The 18,048-nt window shown below is 44.7% G+C and overlaps 1 long non-coding RNA gene across 1 annotated transcript in view; it reads left to right on the plus strand.

Moving 5' to 3' along the window:
• The window catches only part of LOC310666534, a 42,063-nt gene that overhangs the window by 1,879 nt on the left and 22,136 nt on the right, over positions 1-18,048 (plus strand). The window contains exon 2 of the long non-coding RNA XR_014505951.1: positions 6,637-6,711. This is a non-coding gene — a long non-coding RNA (uncharacterized lncRNA). The remainder of the gene's footprint in view (positions 1-6,636; positions 6,712-18,048) is intronic.

Raw genomic sequence — 18,048 nt, forward strand, 5'->3', positions numbered from 1 at the left:
TCACACATGGTCCCTAAAATAATATGGTAACCTCTTAGTAATGTCGCCACCTTGTCATCTTCTGGTGAATAATGATGCATGTTTAATGTATTCAGCTCTAATGGGTGAAATTCATCAAGTGCATTGATACCCGGCATGTCAAAAACCTGCTGATGAGCTACTTTCTCTACTTGTGCATACACAGTGTGCCTGTTTGACCAGAAAAGCAAGAAAGTAACTTTCCTAAATTGCCACAGAGCACAAAGTTTCAAAACTTTGCTGTACTTGCTAACCCTGCCTCCCACACCCTTCCAATCTTTCTGAATGGGCAAGGAGTTGTGCCCTGGGGACAAGATTTTCCCTGCATTTACATTCTTTCTTCTTTTACTAGTTTCATATCGCACAGACACCCAAAATAATAGCTGAAGCCAAAAGTATAAACACAGAAATTAAACAAGACTCATTAGCTGTTTAGTGAAAGTCTTTTGAACTATCAGAAGAGGGATGCAGATCCAGACCTCCTTATTTACATGATGCCCAGCCTGCATCCCAACTCAACGATGGTGACTATTTTATTTAAATTTGTTAGTTGCATTTATACAGAAAACCTTCACCCAAGCTGATTGGCAACAAGAGAGACACATTGGCACCCACATCAAACACACCAAACCATTTAAAAATGAATTAGAATACTAAACAACAAGGCGGTGGTGGGGGGGAACCAATAAGAAGAAATCAAAGTGGCATGTCAAGCCATGCTAAAACTGAACAAACCAGGAGTGGAAAAGCTTTGAAGAAAAAAGTTCCAACTTCTGAACCTGGTGATGTGGTAGATTTCACCCAGGTTCAGAAACGTCTGTACATTTAGATAGCAAATTTTAATTGCAAGGTTTGTAGGGCTGGGGGGGTTGTTTTCTCTCCTAATACAAGTATTGTATGTGAACTGATTTCTGAAGATAATGTATTTATGTAAGATGCATGTATTTTCACCATATTTATTTACCGCTAACTTATTTGTATTTACTTTTTAAACAATGTATATGCGACCTTTCAAAGTAAAACTGACCCAGTGTGGCTTATATCAAAGTCAACATGCATGATCAATAAAACCACAGTATAAAACTGAAGCATTACATCAGAGCTTTCCAAACTGTGTGTCGCAACACGTTAGTGTGTCTGTTGGCTGCAGTGTGTAGGTGTGTCTCATGAATACTCCCCGTTCTCCTCCCAGGGCTAGAAAGGGGCTAGTTTAATCTCCGGTTTGCTAGTAAAACTGAATTACTGTATTGTGAAATGATGCATGTCTAAAAAGTGGTTACCAACTTGAAAAGTTTGGAAAACTCTGTGTTATTGTCATGAACTACTGCAGTAACTTGAACTATTGCTTTTACACTTTCAGTTCAATCATCAATTTAAGTTACTACTGATACATTATATTCAAATGATCCTATGCAATACCAGTGCTCTGCCACTGTCTCTATCCCTGTATGTTGCAATATATGAATTCATAAGGTTGAACACCACCCCAGATTGGGGGAAGTGCAAGATTCTAGGGCATCCAGGCACTTACACAAGGTTTGTTTTCCTTCGAATGAGGTGCACTGGAGACAGTGGTGTCTTTACGATATATGGTTTATATATAACCTGAGCCTATGAGGCAATTGCTTCTCCCATAAGGTATTGCTTCTCCCATACCTACAGCCAGCGGCAGAGCTAGCCATGATCCCTACCTTCTCCAGGTATGCCACAAACCAGTGGGAGTGCCCGAGCCTTTGTAGACATTTATGACTTCCACATCACAGATGCAGCCTTCCTTGCTGCTGCTCCCTCTCCTTCAGCAAGTACTTTGAAATGCGAGGCGGGATAATGCCCATTTTGTAGCTTCCAGGGGTAAAATAGTAACCACAACAATTGCTCTTAAAGGCCAACTCTTTCTTGCCGTTTAACCTTAACACATTCAAGAACTAGTTGTGAGGATGTGGAGATTTACATGGAGATACTGACAATCCTGGATTATTTTGGTAAATCCCTGAAAATAGAGACATCATCCTACTTTTCTGATATACAAGAAGCCCCATTCAGACATTATTGCCTCACATGGGTTGCACCCATGTCACACACACACACACACACACACACCCCAACCAGGGTCTATTCACAGACCTGTAGGGGAATCCTTCTGCCGAGTGCACTTAGAATTCTCCCTGCAATTGGGAACCTTTTGTGACCAGGGCTCACAGGATTAGCAGGTCAGCACGCAGGGCAGCTAGCAGTTGATGGAGCCAGAGTCAATGGCAGACAGAGGCAGCTCATTACATACCTATCCCCCTCTGGGCCGACTTCTACAAAGGGAACCTGGAGACTAAGTAGGAGGAAGGTGACCGCAAGTGCCACCTTCTGGACCGGTTGGAAGGCAGATAGAGGATGGCAGAAAACAGACTGAGGCTGGCGGGGCAATACCTCATTGCCCCCAATGGAGGAGATACCACTGGTGGGAAGGACCCTAAGGGTTCCCAACACTTGATGAGGATGTAGCTGGTGGGGATGTGGGCACTGGAAGTGAGGTTAGTGTGCACTGTTCAGTTCCTTTCTCCACATGAACATAAGAATAGCCTGCTGGGTCAGGCCAATGGCCCATCTAATACAGCATCCTCTTCTCACTGTGGCCAACCAGTGTTCTCCACGTGTTCTCAAGCAAACACCTGGCTAGGGGTCCGGTGAATGCTGATATTTAGGTGACTGTCTCAAAGCAGTGATGCCCTGCGGATGCTGACATTCAAAGATACACCATTGGTGTTGTCAAAATTCACATTTGAATGCTGACAGGCACTATAGCACATATGCATTGCACGCCACAGTTAATAGCTGGATAGCATCACATTTGAATATCTTGTGTTTACTTTGGCAAATATAAAAAATAGTGAAAACTGAAATGGTCAAGATTTTGATGGCAGACCTTTAGGCTACAACACTTTCTTAGGTGGAGAAATTATTACATCTGATGCTTCTCTGTGAGCCACATTGTTATCAACTCCTCTTGTGTATTTATGCTACAACACATTTCAACTCCTGCCCCTTCTGCACCATCAGTAAAAATCAACAATTTTGACAACTGTTGTCTGAAAGTTTTTTCCCAATTAATGAGAAAGGGCACAGTCAAATTAATGCTGCTAGACTGTTCTTGCCCTGTTACATATCCTTGTTATTTAACCACAGTACATGAGCCTCTGTCAGCTCCCACTTAGTTCTCAGGGACGTTGTGCAAAAAGGTATGTTGCAATTACTAGGTTTGTGAGCAGCACTTTTCTCAGCAGGTTTGTCTGTGTCACCCATCTGCAGCTCCAGGCATGAGAAACCTCTTGCAATTGTTTTGCCTTTCCTACCATTTCTTTACCATCATGGGTGCAACAGCTGGTTCAAGAATATAATAAGCTCTGTGTGCTCCATACAAATTGTTTGTTGGGAAAAGTTGCTGGACAGAAACATTAGCATGTTCAAGCATGAAAAACATACCAGAAAACATCCAGCAACAGCACAACTCACCACACTAATCTCTTGTGATTAGGCTGGTGGTTTATTATCTTTGTGCCTATGGAGACAGGGGCCAGTGATTTAAGGTGTTTGGTGCTGCCTGCGAGGCAGGAGCCAGGGCAGCAGGAGGAGGAAGGGGCAGGGCAGTCCGAGACAGAGGGAGGTGCAGGGGATGTGGTGGAGGAAAAGAGACTGAGCCAGGGCCAGTAGTTTCCCTGCCATGATCTCCCACCCTGCTGTCTCCTAGAGCCAGGAGGGGCTTGAGGAGGGAAAAGCAGCAATGGCTTCTGTGTAAGTGGCACCTCAGGTTGAGCACATGCCCCCATCAGATGAGGATTCATAAGCTGCTGCTGGTGTGTGAGTGTGTGTGTGAGTGGGGGGTCCCCCTGTTGCTTCAACTGTTCCACAAGGCACAAATCTGAGGACAGCTGCCTAGATGCCAGAAGATTGTGTGTCCCTGGAGCACTGTGGGAGCTGCTGTAAGTGCTTCTTTGTCAATAAAGACTGTCAACGTGAACTTTCCTTGTCTGGGGGCAGGACAAGACACATGAGGCTAAAAAGTGTGTCCATCCAAAAGTGATGTAATTCCACTGGGCACCCAATGTTCTGTGTGGTGTAGTGGTTCAGAGCAGTGGACTCGTAATCTGGTGAACCAGGTTCGATTCCCCGTTCTTCCACATGCAGCTGCTGGGTAACCTTGGGCTAGTCACGCTTCTCTGAAGTCTCTCAGCCTCACTCACCTCACAGAGTGTTTGTTGTGGGGGAGGAAGGGAAAGGAGAATGTTAGCCGCTTTGAGACTCTTTAGGGTAGTGATAAAGCGGGATATCAAATCCAAACTCTTCTTCTTCTTCTCAAAAAATGTGTTGGCAGAGAGAGCAGAATTCAGCTCCAACAGAGGTTTCACCATTGGAAATGAATTCTGCAATCCATTCTGCACGTGTTGGGTAGGAGAGGGCTCCTGACAGATCCAGATTCTTGCAGCCTTAGCTTGAATCTGACACTTTTAAAATTCAAGCTAGGGCTGCAAAAGAAGAACGCAAGTGCACTTCCATATCTTCCTTTGCTGCCATAGCTTGATTTCTTTTTTGAACTTTCCCAACCCAAATTTTCCCATGTCTGACATCATATGATATCGCATGTGAAAAGGGTAGTTGTGGTTTGCTCAAAACAGCCTTGTGGACCTCATTAGGCACACAGGAGATTTATTATCACTGATATATAGACAGTGCATCTCTGTGCAAGGCTTCTGTGAGGGTTTATGTAGATCAGAGGTTTATTCTAGTTAGCAATTAATGCCTACATTTTTTAAACAGGGAGATTACTATGCAGATCAAGACAAGTGGGGTAGTTGTCATTCTGTGCGATTCCTCCCCCCCCCCATGGTTTCATCAGTAGCTGCCAGAATTCATTTTAAAATAACAAGCATTTTAACGGCAAACTTTTGAAACACTGGCAACCTGGTCTTGCAAGCAGGTTGCCCAAAACAGGTCTAAAATATTTAAATACTTTGGATGGAGTAGGAAAAAGAACCAATAATGAGAAAGGAACAAAATTAAAACTGTTGTATCCTGCCTTTCCTCACAAAATTGTCAAGTGTTAAAACCAATGCAATACTGTATTACAATCATCTACAACCAAAAGCTTTCTTTAAAAGGAAGGTTTTTACTAGGGATGTTCACCAACCACAAGTTTTGGCTTGATGCTAATCCAGCGTCTTGGAAAATAGCCTGATTCGGGACTGGGCTGCTTTGCCTTTGTTCCAAATCCAAGTGGTGTGTGTGTGTGCTGGGTACATGAAAAAAGAATTTAAGGAACTATCTATAACTTTAAAAAGCAACAACATTTTGGGGGGAGTAGAATTAGAATCCTACCAAATCTCAAGAGATAACTACAGTGGTTTCCCAGCAAAGGCAGTTTTTTCAATTTGGGATGATTGAAAAAGGATAAATTTAGTCTTCACTATTGTTTTGTGAGCAATTTGTTTGCAAATAGACAGAAAGGCGCCATTGGCGCAGCCAAGGAGGAGGGCAGAGGGGGGCAGGGCAGAGGGGGGCAGCCCCCCATCAAGTAAAACAATAGAAATACTTAACTAACTGACTAATCGTGTTGGTGCTCCCCCCCCCAAACAAAAGTCCTGTCCTCCCTATCTTAAGTCTTGCCTGTCCCCAACAAAAATCCTGGCTATGCCCATGAAAGGAGCCCCTACATAAGGAACAGGCCAAATTTCAGGAGGATTGATGCAGGAATTTTGCCCTAGGCATTCTGCTCTATTTGTCACCAAAAGTCAGAGGGGGAGCTAAGCTGAAAGCTGATTTGGCAGGTGTCAGTGTGTGGGCAGATGGCAGAGGCAAAAGTCCGAACATCCAGCATCTTCCAAGCTAGCACCACTTGTAGAACATAGAATGCATTCCTTCATCATCCCTTGCCCAAAGCACTCTGATAGGATTTCTGGTAATGCCATTCTCAATTTCGGCATTTCTCAGCTTCTTCCCCCCCCAGACTTAAATTTGGTTCTCCACCCTTCCACACCAGTTTGTAATTTTTTTTAAGTCCTCATGAAAATTCAAAATTATTTCAAAACAACTTTCTCTTATATAATGCATTTTTTTGTAATTTTTCACCAACATGTCGATTTCATTCACGCTCTATCCTAGTATATGCATTTTGTTGACAGCACACTCCAAAATTCTGACCTTTGAAAATAACAATAAGTTAAGAATAGTGCCTTTCAACAAATTACCGTATTTTTTTGCTCTACAAGACTCACTTTTTCCCTCCTAAAAAGTAAGGGGAAATGTGTGTGCGTCTTATGGAGCAAATGCGGGCTGCGCAGCTATCACAGAAGCCAGAACAGCAAGAGGGATTGCTGCTTTCACTGCGCAGTGATTCCTCTTGCTGTTCTGGCTTCTGAGATTCAGATTTTTTTTTTCTTGTTTTCCTCCTCCAAAAACTAGGTGCGTCTTGTGGTCTGGTGCGTCTTATAGAGCGAGAAATACGGTACCTCACTGGAGAATATTGCAGAATATGGAGAACTGTGAATTTTGAAGGATGACTTTCGAAGGATGAAATGTGCTGTCAGCAATATACTTATGATGCACAACTCTGATCTTCTTTTACAACTGCAGGTGTGGCACTGGATGTTCTAGATCATTAACTGGCAACAGATTGGATGAGAGCCAATTGACTGAAGCTTCCTCAAGGTAAGAGTGAGGTGCTAATAATGGGTGGTTTGCTAGACTGGATGGGTAAGGTTTGGCCTGCTCTGTATAGGGTTACTCTCCCTGTGAAGGAGCAGGTACCTAGCTTGGGGTTACTTCTAGGATCCATTACTGTCACTTGAGGCACAGGTGGCTTCAGTGGCATACAGTAGCTTCTGTAAGCTTTGGATGGTGACCCAGCCATGCCTGCATCTAGACATCTGTTGACCGTGCTCTTGTAGCCTCTAGTTTAGATTACTACAACGTGTTATACATGAAGCTGCCTTTGAAAACGGATCACAAATTGTAGCTGGTGCAGAATTTAGCTGAGAGACAGCAGACTGAGGTAAGACACTCTGAACGTATAACACCAATCTTAGTACTACCACATGGGCAACCAATCATGTTATGGGCTCAACTGAAAGGGCTGGCTTTGACTGGCTTGTGAAGAAGGCGCAGCAGAGACTGTATTTTTTGAGAATACTAAGGAAAAACCATCTTCCGCAGAAACTGCTGCTTGCCTTCTATCACTGTGCCATTGAGAGCGTGCTCACTTATGGCTTATGTGTGTGGTACGGAAGCTGTACTACCCAGGACAGGATGGGGTTGCGCAGGGTTGTTAAGGCAGCAGAGAGCATTGTTGGCTGCCCACTCTCCACCTTAGAGCAGATTTATGCCACAAGGTGCCATAGGAAGGCACTGGACATAGTAAAAGATCCATCGCATCCTGGTCACTGTCTCTTCGAGCTCTTGCCGTCGGGACGGAGATACAGGACGATGAAGACAAGAACGAGCCGTCTTAAGAACAGCTTCTTCTCCAGAGCGATCTCGGCCCTGAATGGGAAGCCCGGACTTTGAAAGTCATCTAATCTCCCTTGCTGTATTTTACTATATTGTTTAATTAGTGTTTTTATGGAGCAGCCAAGTAATTTCGTTGTCCCCGAAGGGGGCAATGACAATAAAGATATTATTATTATTATTATTATTATAAAGCCTCGGGTGGCTCAGGATTCCAATTTCACAAGGACTGCCTCTCTTCACATGAACCAAGACATAACTTGCGTCCATAATCCGAGGCCCTTTTCCACGTGCCTACTCCCACGAGGAGGATGATACGACATGATGAAATGTGGGTGGCTCCCTGCCTAAGCAATGCTCTCCCCAAGTCAACGCTCCTAGTACTATTGATGGCTGTTCTTAGGTGCCAGGCAAAAATATTTCTATTTTCTCAGGCCCTTAATTTGGAGGGTTATTAGGTACATCTGTGACTCCTCTTGTGCTCATCCTTTCACAAGTGTAGATTGGAACTCCCTTTTTATAAATATTATGTTATTATTTTTGCTCTTATTTTTGGTGATAATGTGCTTTTACAGTTGTTTTGAGGCTGTTTATGTAAAAAGGGATGAAGCTGTGATGATAATTATGTTGATGTGGTGGTGCTGATACAATCCAGTTGTCCCTCATCCCTAGCTGCAGGGCTGGACAACTCATGAGGCAAAGTGAGGCAATTGCCTCAAGGGCAGCAGTTCTGGCCTCCAATGAATGCATTGCCTGCTGCTACTCCCACAGTGGCAACAGCAGCTGCGGTGAGCTCCTTGGAGGCCACACTGACACCTCTCATGCTGCCTCTACAGTGGACTCTTGGCCAATAGGAGGCACTGCTAGTCTCTCCCCCCCCCCCCTTGTTCCTGATGTAGATCTTGACTAACCCCCTTTTCCCTGGCTGGGGGTGGGGGGAAGTACCAGTTTGTGGGTCACCTCAGGTGCCAAAATGTATTGGGCTGGCCCCACCTAACTGCCAGTCACAAAAGAGGCCTGCCTCCCTGTGCTCCTCACCAAGGTGTTTTCCTTATATGGCAAGCTTAAGGAGAAACATTTCCATTTTTGCAGATATACTGTCTGCAGGGCTTTAAATTTTTTTTTTCCTTTTCATTACAGTGGTACCTCAGGTTAAGTTCTTAATTCGTTCAGGAGGTCTCTTCTTAACCTGAAACTGTTCTTAACCTGAAGCACCACTTTAGCTAATGGGGCCTCCTGCTGCTGCCACGCCGCCGGAGCACGATTTCTGTTCTCAACCTGAAGCAAAGTTCTTAACCTGAAGCACTATTTCTGGGTTAGCGGAGTCTGTAACCTGAAGCGTATGTAACCCAAGGTACCACTGTACAGAGATTTTTCTGAATCCCATGGCCTCTCCCCCCATCCCCTCAGTGGGTCCTAATGTCAACGTTTTCAACTGCATATTGTATCATAATCTATGTTTTATAGCTATCCATATTATCCATCATGTTTGTTACACTACAAGTGTTCTAATAATCCTGCTAATGTTTGCATCTTCTTGCAGTGGTCTCCTAAATAAATTATATTTTTTCCCATTTGTCTGCAGGCCTTTTAAATCTCTACACCTAGGGTTGCCATATGTCTGGAATTTCCTGGACATAGCCAGTAATTGGCCGTCAGAAACAGTGTCCTGGAAAATCCAGATGTTTGGCAACCCATGTCGGCAGTGTTGTTTTTGTCCTTAACTAGCTCAAAAACTTCCCTCCAAAAAGAGAGAGATTTTGCAAAATAAAATAAAATATATATATAAAAGCTCAATAACTCTGCCAAAAAAGGCTTTTCTGTCCAGATTTTCACTTTTTGAAATATGGCAACCCTACTAAATCACACTGAATTGCTTCAGAAGCCATGATTTGGTTCTTATCATTGTAAGATATGGCCCATATAGTCCAACAACCTATTCTCACAGTGGCCAACCAGATGCCTGTGGGAAACCAGCAAGGAGGACCTGAACACAAGAGCATCTCTTCTAGCAACTGATACTCAGAACTGCTTCCAGATGTGGAGGCAGAGCATAGCCATAATGGCTAGTAGCCATTGATAGTCTTTACCTTCATGAGAGGTAAAGGGAGAGGGAGAACAGCTTTTCTCTGTTGATTTCCTCCGCGCCATGCTTAATTTTATAAACTATCATGTCACCTCTTACTCATCACCTTTCCTCTCCCCTCCTAAGGGAGCCACTCACTCACAATACCTCTGTCTTGCCAGGATTCAATCTCAGCTTCCCCCCTTCCCCCCATCTCCTTTGCCTTTGCCTTATGGTGGACAAGGCTTGTGGGGGGAGAGGTTTCTCAGCCTCTCCCATCCAATTTCCTGAAATGCTAGTCTCTTGAGTGATTCTCAGAGGCAGGACTGGAACTACAGTGGTACCTCGGGTTACAAACGCTTTGAGTTACAAACACTTCCAGTTACAAACTCCGCTAACCCAGAAGTAGTACCTCAGGTTAAGAACTTTACCTCAGGATGAGAACGGAAATCCCCATTAGCAAAAGCGCACCTCAGGTTAAGAACGGTTTTGGGTTAAGAACTGTACTGTAACACAGTGTCCCCAATTCCCATTCCTCAGAGCTGGTTCAAGAGTGTACCATGGTCAATGGGATCAAAACCCACGAGAGATCAAGAAACAGGAGCATGGCTACACTGCTGCAGTTCTGCCTTCTGCCACCAAAGCCAACTCAGTCCCATGGCCAGGCCTGAACCCAGATTGAAATGAACCCAGAATGGATTGAGTCTCTCCATTCAGAGAACTGCCCATCTATTCCTACTCTCTGTTTGCCACTGCTGAACCAATTCTTGGTCCACAAGAAGACTTGCCTTCTTCTATGACTGCTAAGCTTACTTGGGAATCTTTGGTAAGGTACCTTGCTGGAAGCTTGTTGAAAGTGCCCCTTGTGATGGGCGGGTGGCAGAGTTTCTAGGGCTGCAGTGAACGTATCTTGTTACTATTGCTACATTAGCATTCGTTTCGCCATCTGTTCTCATAAGGCTGACTAGAAGCGTGACGAAGCTTTGCTGGGATCTCCCCGGCTTAGCAGGGCCATTGATTCTTATCCTGCCCAAGGTAAATGAACCAGTTATGAAAGCAGAGATGCTGTGCATCAGTTATCAAATTAAATTAAAATTCAGTCACCAAGAGCTGACAAGGAAATAAATAGACTCATTCATACTCAGATAAATCTAAATCCTTTAGCCTAATTACACTCTGTGGTGACTCAGGGCCAAACAAGGGCACATAAAGCATTGGTGCAACTTCAGCTGCTGTAGATCCACACACAGGCAAGAACCAGATTTAATCCAATTCCACTCCAAAATTAGAAAGTTAATCACTATTCCTTTTTTTAAGAAAACAAACCACATTTTTGGAGGTGCCCAGCATGAAAGCCCCCAAGCCTATTTCCCTGTTGTTGTGTTGAATTTTATGTACTCTGGATTGTCTAATATTCTTAGGAATTTCACCCACTGTGGTCAAAAGAAAAAATAGTTAAAATTCTATCCAATTTTTAAAAGTCTATATTTTTATAGAAATATGAAATGCAGCAAATTTATATTCAAAAAGTTATATGGCAGTAAAATCACCATAAAGCTGAAAGATGGCAAATGAAAAAGAAACTAAAACTCTTAAAAGCCCTTGGGTACATTGCACTAAGTACCGTAGCAGTATTAGCGTGCTCAACTTTACATTGGTTGTGAACCATACACCCTTTTTTCTCTTTTCTTTTGCATGGTGGTGGTATAAAGGAAACAAAAGGTAATAGGGAATTAACAAACATGCTCAAAGAAAGCAAACATGGATAGAAAGGATTATGGAGTCCATGGGTGGCATCCAACTCAACAACTCTGCCAGTGCAAGGATGCTGCACAACTTTCCTGCCCTCTCCTCTCCCACTGTGATCCTCAGACCAGTTCTGTTCTGGGTTTTCTCCCAAACCGCTGGGGAGATTTGCGAGGTGTGCACTGGGTGTGCACTGGGTGTGCAGGCAGAAGAGAGGATGGGAAAGTTTTATTGTGCTGCTAAATATCCTTGCAGGAGTGGAAATGTTTAGTTGGACACCACACCTTGTTTTTAGAGCTACAGACAATGCAGGATATTCAACGCTACATCAATTGGTAAATGAAATAAAATTTGACCAAACAAGGATGTGGAGCCCTCAGATCTTCCATACTACCTCCACATAATGTATTCCTGTCCTGGTACTATGTGTACAGTGGTACCTCGGGTTAAGAATTTAATTTGTTCCAGAGGTCCGTTCTTAACCTGAAACTGTTCTTAACCTGAGGTACCACTTTAGCTAATGGGGCCTCACGCTGCCGCCACGTAATTTCTGTTCTCATCCTGAAGCAAAGTTCTTAACCTGAGGTACTATTTCTGGATTAGTGGAGTCTGTAACCTGAAGCATCTGTAACCTGAAGTGTCTGTAACCCGAGGTACCACTGTAGTTTTCAACGTGAAGTTCCAGATTCAATGCAGCAATTCAAAAGAAATATTTTATTAACAAGCAAACCTTCTCTAACTGAACAAGCTGACGGGCCTCAGAGGCGGAGCTAGCTGTGCGCCAAGGAGCTAGCCACCCGTGGGGGCAGGGCTAACCGCCTGTGGGGGCTCCCCTGCAGTAAGCGGCCCAGGGGGGCCGCACAGCGATGTCACCCCCCCTCAGGGATGACATCTAGGGCGGCCCACCCACCCCCGTCCCCCTTCCCCTGCCACTGACAGGCCTACTCTTAAGAGGCTATTTGTTTTAAAGATAAAGTAACATCTACCATCACGGAGAAACTCCAATACTTTGGCCACCTCATGAGAAGAGAAGACTCCCTGGAAAAGACCCTGATGTTGGGAAAGATGGAGGGCACAAGGAGAAGGGGACGACAGAGGATGAGATGGTTGGACAGTGTTCTCAAAGCTACCAGCATGAGTTTGACCAAACTGCGGGAGGCAGTGGAAGACAGGAGTGCCTGGCGTGCTCTGGTACATGGGGTCACGAAGACTCGGACATGACTAAACGAGTAAACAACAACACAACCATCATGGAGTTGGGGGAGGCAAGGAGGCTGCAGAATAAGAGAGAGGAGGAGGCATGAGAATGGAGGTGTTCTGTGTGCAGGGGGCAATTGGGGAAAGGAAGGAGGAGAAGGAAGGAAGGGGAAATGGGGGGGGATCATGGCAATGAGGGTGAAGATGAAGATGTCTGGTAGTATTCACTCCCTTGATGGTTTCTGATGGACCATTCCAGTCTTTGTCTCTTAACTGCCAGGTTGGCATGGCTCATCAGTGTAAGCTGCACCCAGCAGTGTTTGGCACACCTTAATGAAATCTTGATTAACTCTAACCTTTACTAAATCCAATAATTATAGGTGCCTTAACATCGGGACGCGGGTGGCACTGTGGGTAAAAGCCTCAGTGCCTAGGGGTTGCTGATCGAAAGGTCGGCGGTTTGAATCCCTGTGGCGGGGTGCGCTCCCGTTGCTCGGTCCCAGCGCCTGCCAACCTAGCAGTTCGAAAGCACCCCCGGGTGCAAGTAGATAAAATAGGGACCGCTTACTGGCGGGAAGGTAAACGGCGTTTCCGTGTGCTGCGCTGGCTCGCCAGATGCGGCTTTGTCACGCTGGCCACGTGACCCGGAAGTGTCTGTGGACAGCGCTGGCCCCCGGCCTCTTGAGTGAGATGGGTGCACAACCCTAGAGTCTGTCAAGACTGGCCCGTACGGGCAGGGGTACCTTTACCTTTTTGCACCCACAAAACTCTGGCACCCCAACACATAGCAATATTTATTTACTTTCTGCAAAATGGCAGCAATTTTGCTTTTGGGGGGGGGGGGGGAACCTTTGGCCTTTATTCATATTTCTCTTCTTTACTGCTTTATTTTGCAACTGATTATTTTATTATCTGTACTGCTCCCGGAACCTAGCTTCAATGCGGGCATTTCATATGTCTTTGTTTTGTTTTATTGTTGCGTAATTGCTTTTATCTTATGATTTCTTGGATTGTATCTCTCCTCTACCCTGCTGTGACTTGTCAATCATCTTAAATTGCCAGGAAAGGTCATTGCATTTGTCTATCACTTATTCTTGTGAAAGGCAGTTAGCCATATTGTTATCATGGTAATATTGGTGGGGATTGATAAGAGAAACAAAAGTTGTATGCAGAGGAAAACATTGTCTTACTTTGACCTGAACCCAGTGAGGTTGTTTAATTACATAAGACCACCAAAGAAATTTCTCAAAACTCTTTATCACCTATATACATGCAAACTTTATGTTGTAAAGCCTCCTTGTCAAGCTGAATTTGGTAGTGCTTAATCTGCTGGTTCTTGTTTCCACAGCCTCCTGTCTTAAGCTTCTTAAGCTTCTTAAGCATGCATACGAAAATAGGAAGCTGCCGTAGTCCATCCAGCTCAGTATGGTCCATTAATATAAAATGGCCCATTGGTCCATCTACCTCAGTATTGCCCACACTGACTGGCAGCATCTCTCTAGGTGGCCAAGCAGGGGACATTCCTAGCCCTACTCTGAATCTGAACTCAAGTCATTCTTCATGCAAAGTGTGTGCTTCACCCCTGAGCTATAGTTATTCCTTCTGATCTTGTATCCCTTTTAGTCCTCTTCCTTTTATCAATCAAGTGAAACTCTTGAATCATTGCTCTTACGAAAAGCATTCCATTCCTTGCTTTGATCATTTACTTACTCCCTTCTGCACCTGCTTCAGCTTGTTTGAGACCTTGCCTAATGCACCTCATTGAATTTTCTCTCTTCCCAGTGATGCTACCTACCCTATCAGTTTACACTACATGGGACTACAATTCCCATCATCCCTAGCTAACAGGACCAGTGGTCAGGGATGATGGGAACTGTAGTCCCAAACATCTGGAGGGCCGGAGTTTGTCTATGCCTGGTTTAGAAGTACTTGCTAAGTTCCTATATTCAATAGCTAAACAACTGAATGACAAATATCAAGATTACTACGTGAACTCAGAGATCAGTTTCTACACCAGTATGAATGCTCAGGAGATGGACTTGGAGGCACTGTTTTCCATTCTTGACCTGCAGATCCAAGGCTATTGTAGTGGATGAGTATGCTGATAACACACTTGCTACCTTCAAAGTAAATGATCTCAGAGAAAGGGAATTGCAGTCTGGAAAATGCAATTTGAGGGGAAGGAATAGGAAGGAACAGGAAGTTCTCAATACTCCTGCCTTTGTAACCAATCCTAATAATATCCCAATATACTCCAATAGACAAGAAGAATAGACAAGAAGGGTAGATTCACTATACTGGCCAGAATGAAGGGATTGGAAGAAATATTGCCAGGTTAGAGGCCCCAAACTCCTACCCTGCTAGCAATCTATTTACTGATTCTGTACCAGAGGAGCAAGTAAAGGTAAAGGGACCCCTGACTATTAGGTCCAGTCGTGACCGACTCTGGGGTTGCAGTGCTCATCTTGCTTTATTGGCCAAGGGAGCCAGCGTACAGCTTCCGGGTCATGTGGCCAGCATGACTAAGCCACTTCTGGCGAACCAGAGCAGTGCACGGAAACACCGTTTACCTTTCTGCTGGAGTGGTACCTATTTATCTACTTGCACTTTGATGTTCTTTCGAACTCCTAGGTGGGCAGGGAGCTGGGACCGAGCCATCCCGCCGCAGGGATTCGAACCACCGATCTTCTGATCAGCAAGTCCTGGGCTCTGTGGTTTAACCCACAGCGCCACCCATGTCCCTGTTAGAGGAGCAAGTACAGCAGTGGAAATGGGGCATCTGGATTTCAGTAAGGCTATTGATAAAGTCCCCCATGATATTCTTGCAGAGAAGCTGATAAAATGTGGGCTGGATGAGGTACCTGTTAGGTGCATTTGTAGCTGGTTGACTGACCCAACCCAAAGAGTGTTCATTAATGGTTACTTGTCATCCTGGAAAAAAGTGTGAACACTACACTTAAGCAGGAATAACCAGTTGCACCAATATAAGTGTGATTTGCCAGTAATACACGTGAAAAGGATTTAGGGGTCTTAGTAGACCACAAGCTCAACATGAGACAACAACGTGATGCAGCAGCAAAAAGAGCTAATGCTATCCTAGGCTGTATAGTGTCCAAGACAAGTGAAGTAAAGTACCTCTCTATTGTGCCTTGGTCAGACCACACCTGGAACACTTTGTCCAGTTCTGGGCACCACAATTTAAGAAGGATATTGATAAACTGGAAAGGGTGCAGAGGAGGGAAACCAAGATGATCAAGGGTCTGGAAACCAAGCCTTATGAGAAAGGAGAAGGAGCTGGGTATGTTTACCCTGGAAAAGAGGAGACTGAGGGGAGATATGATGGCCACCTTCAAATATCTAAAAGAGAAAAGGAGCGAGCTTTCCCCCCCACTGTTCCGGAGGGTAGGACCCCAACCAATGGCTTCAACTTATAAGAGAGTTAAACATCAAGAATAACTTTTTGAGAGTAAGAGCTGTTCAACAGTGGAACGGACTCCCACGGGAGGTTGTGGACTCTCCTTCCTTGGAGGTTTTTTAAAGCAGAGGTTGAATGGCCATCTGTCACGGATGCTTTAGTTAAGTCTCATGCATTGCAGGGGATTGGACTAGATAACCCTCATGGTCCCTTCCAACTCTACAATTCTACGACTCTATGATTCATTCCTAAATGTGTGCATCTAGTGCGTGTCTGAAATATAGATTGCCAGGCGTTAAACTGCTGTGCTTTCTCTGTAGAAAATCTTGGGAACTGTAGTTCAGTGACAAGGGCTAAGAATTCCAAAGACAGAATTCTCAGCACCCACAATTAACTAATTTCCAGCATTTGAGGTGGGGAATTAGTTAAGACTGCACATTAAGTCTGTAGTGCAGATGTACCTATCAGAACATTTAGTAGCCTTTGCTATCATGTAATTTAATTTTGTTGCTCACCAGGGCCAGCTCTACCATTAGGCAGAGTGAGGCACTGGACCACTTCCAGGACTTAAAAGGATCTAAGCCAGGCAGGTCCAAAGTCCGGCCCGGGGGCCATTTGCGGCCCAGTTTAAAATGGCCCCGCAGGCAATTTTGAAAAATCAATCTGTTGTGGCCCCTGAGAGCCTGCCTGCTGCTCTGCTTGCTGTCCCCTGGAGCCAACGCTCCGCCAAGGAAGGTTAGAGGCGGGCGGGCCTTCTTCTCCCTCCCTGCTTCTCTCTGTATCTGTCACCCTCTCCCAGCTGTCTCCACCCTGCGCTCCCTGTCCCATCGCAGCTGTTCCTGTCATTGCCAAAACATTGCAAATCTAAAGGAGATTGGGCAGGGGTGGTAGGGAAAAAGGTGGAACAGCCCCCCTCACTTTCCATATACTGATTTTTTTTGTCTCTGTCATCTTGTGGAGCACAAAGTTTTCTCATCTCTCTTCCACCCCCCCACCCTTCTTTTAATCTCATCACCCCACATCTACTCTCCTCCCCCATCAGGTTTTGAACTGGGGGGGGGGGGCACGCACATACAGACACATATATACAGTCTTTTCCCCAGCAATGGAGAGGAGAGTCTTTTAAGGAGAGAGGGAAGGAAAAGGGGGAGACAAACACACACACACACACACACACTCCCTCCCTTTAACATTTTTTTGCTGGTTTGTTTACTACCCTCATCAAGAGGTTTGTGCCAACTTGGTGTTATGTTCCTGTTCATATTTTTTGAACTTAAAAGTTGACAAACAACCTTTATTACTGTAGCCTTTTTAATGTACGTTACAGTGTTCCTGACATATATTTCAGTTTCCTGGGGTTTTTTTTTATTTGGCCTTCAGATATGAAAGGCAGCGTGATTTATTACCTGCTTAGATATGTCATCCATGTGATGAAATGAAAATTATGCCGTTTGCAATAAACTTTGCATAAAATAGTTAATTTGCATTTAATTTTAATGGTTCAAAGGAGGTTAGGCAAAAAGGGCGGCCCTCATGCATGTTCACTTCATCAAATCTGGCCCTCTTCAATCTAAGCAGAGGCCTCTGGCACTAATTCACATACAGTACAACTTGCATAGACGTTGTTCTTGTTTGTATACTGCCCGTCTCTACCCACAGGTCTCAGGGTGGTTCACAGCATAAAAGCACTAAACAAACAAACAAACAAACAAACAAACAAATAACAAAAAGAAAAACAAGAAACACCCAATAATCCCCCCTCCCCATATACAGATGCCTCTGGGGGGGGGTGGATATGTGGGTAAGCAGGGTCTCACCAGCACTGTGGTGCTCTCAGTCACCATGTGACTAAAGATAAAACATTTTCCAAAGTTTTAAAAAAGAGGAGGGGAAAAGGCAGGAGATCTGGCGCCTAGTGCAAAAGATCCAGTGCTTGGTCCCTGTGGGTAAACTGTAACAATGTCGATGGTGTCATGGCTGCCTCAGATGGCCAAGGCTAGAGACCAATAGTGGTAGCCTCTCCACCCCAGCTGTTCCTCCTGGGTCCTCTGGCCATGGCCTCCTTTTGACCCCCCATATCTAGCCCGTTTCCCTCAGGTGTGGAGGAGGACACAATACT

The sequence above is a fragment of the Podarcis tiliguerta genome (genome assembly GCF_965153285.1).
Source record: "Podarcis tiliguerta genome assembly, chromosome: 1".
Classification (NCBI taxonomy): Eukaryota; Metazoa; Chordata; class Lepidosauria; order Squamata; family Lacertidae; genus Podarcis; species Podarcis tiliguerta.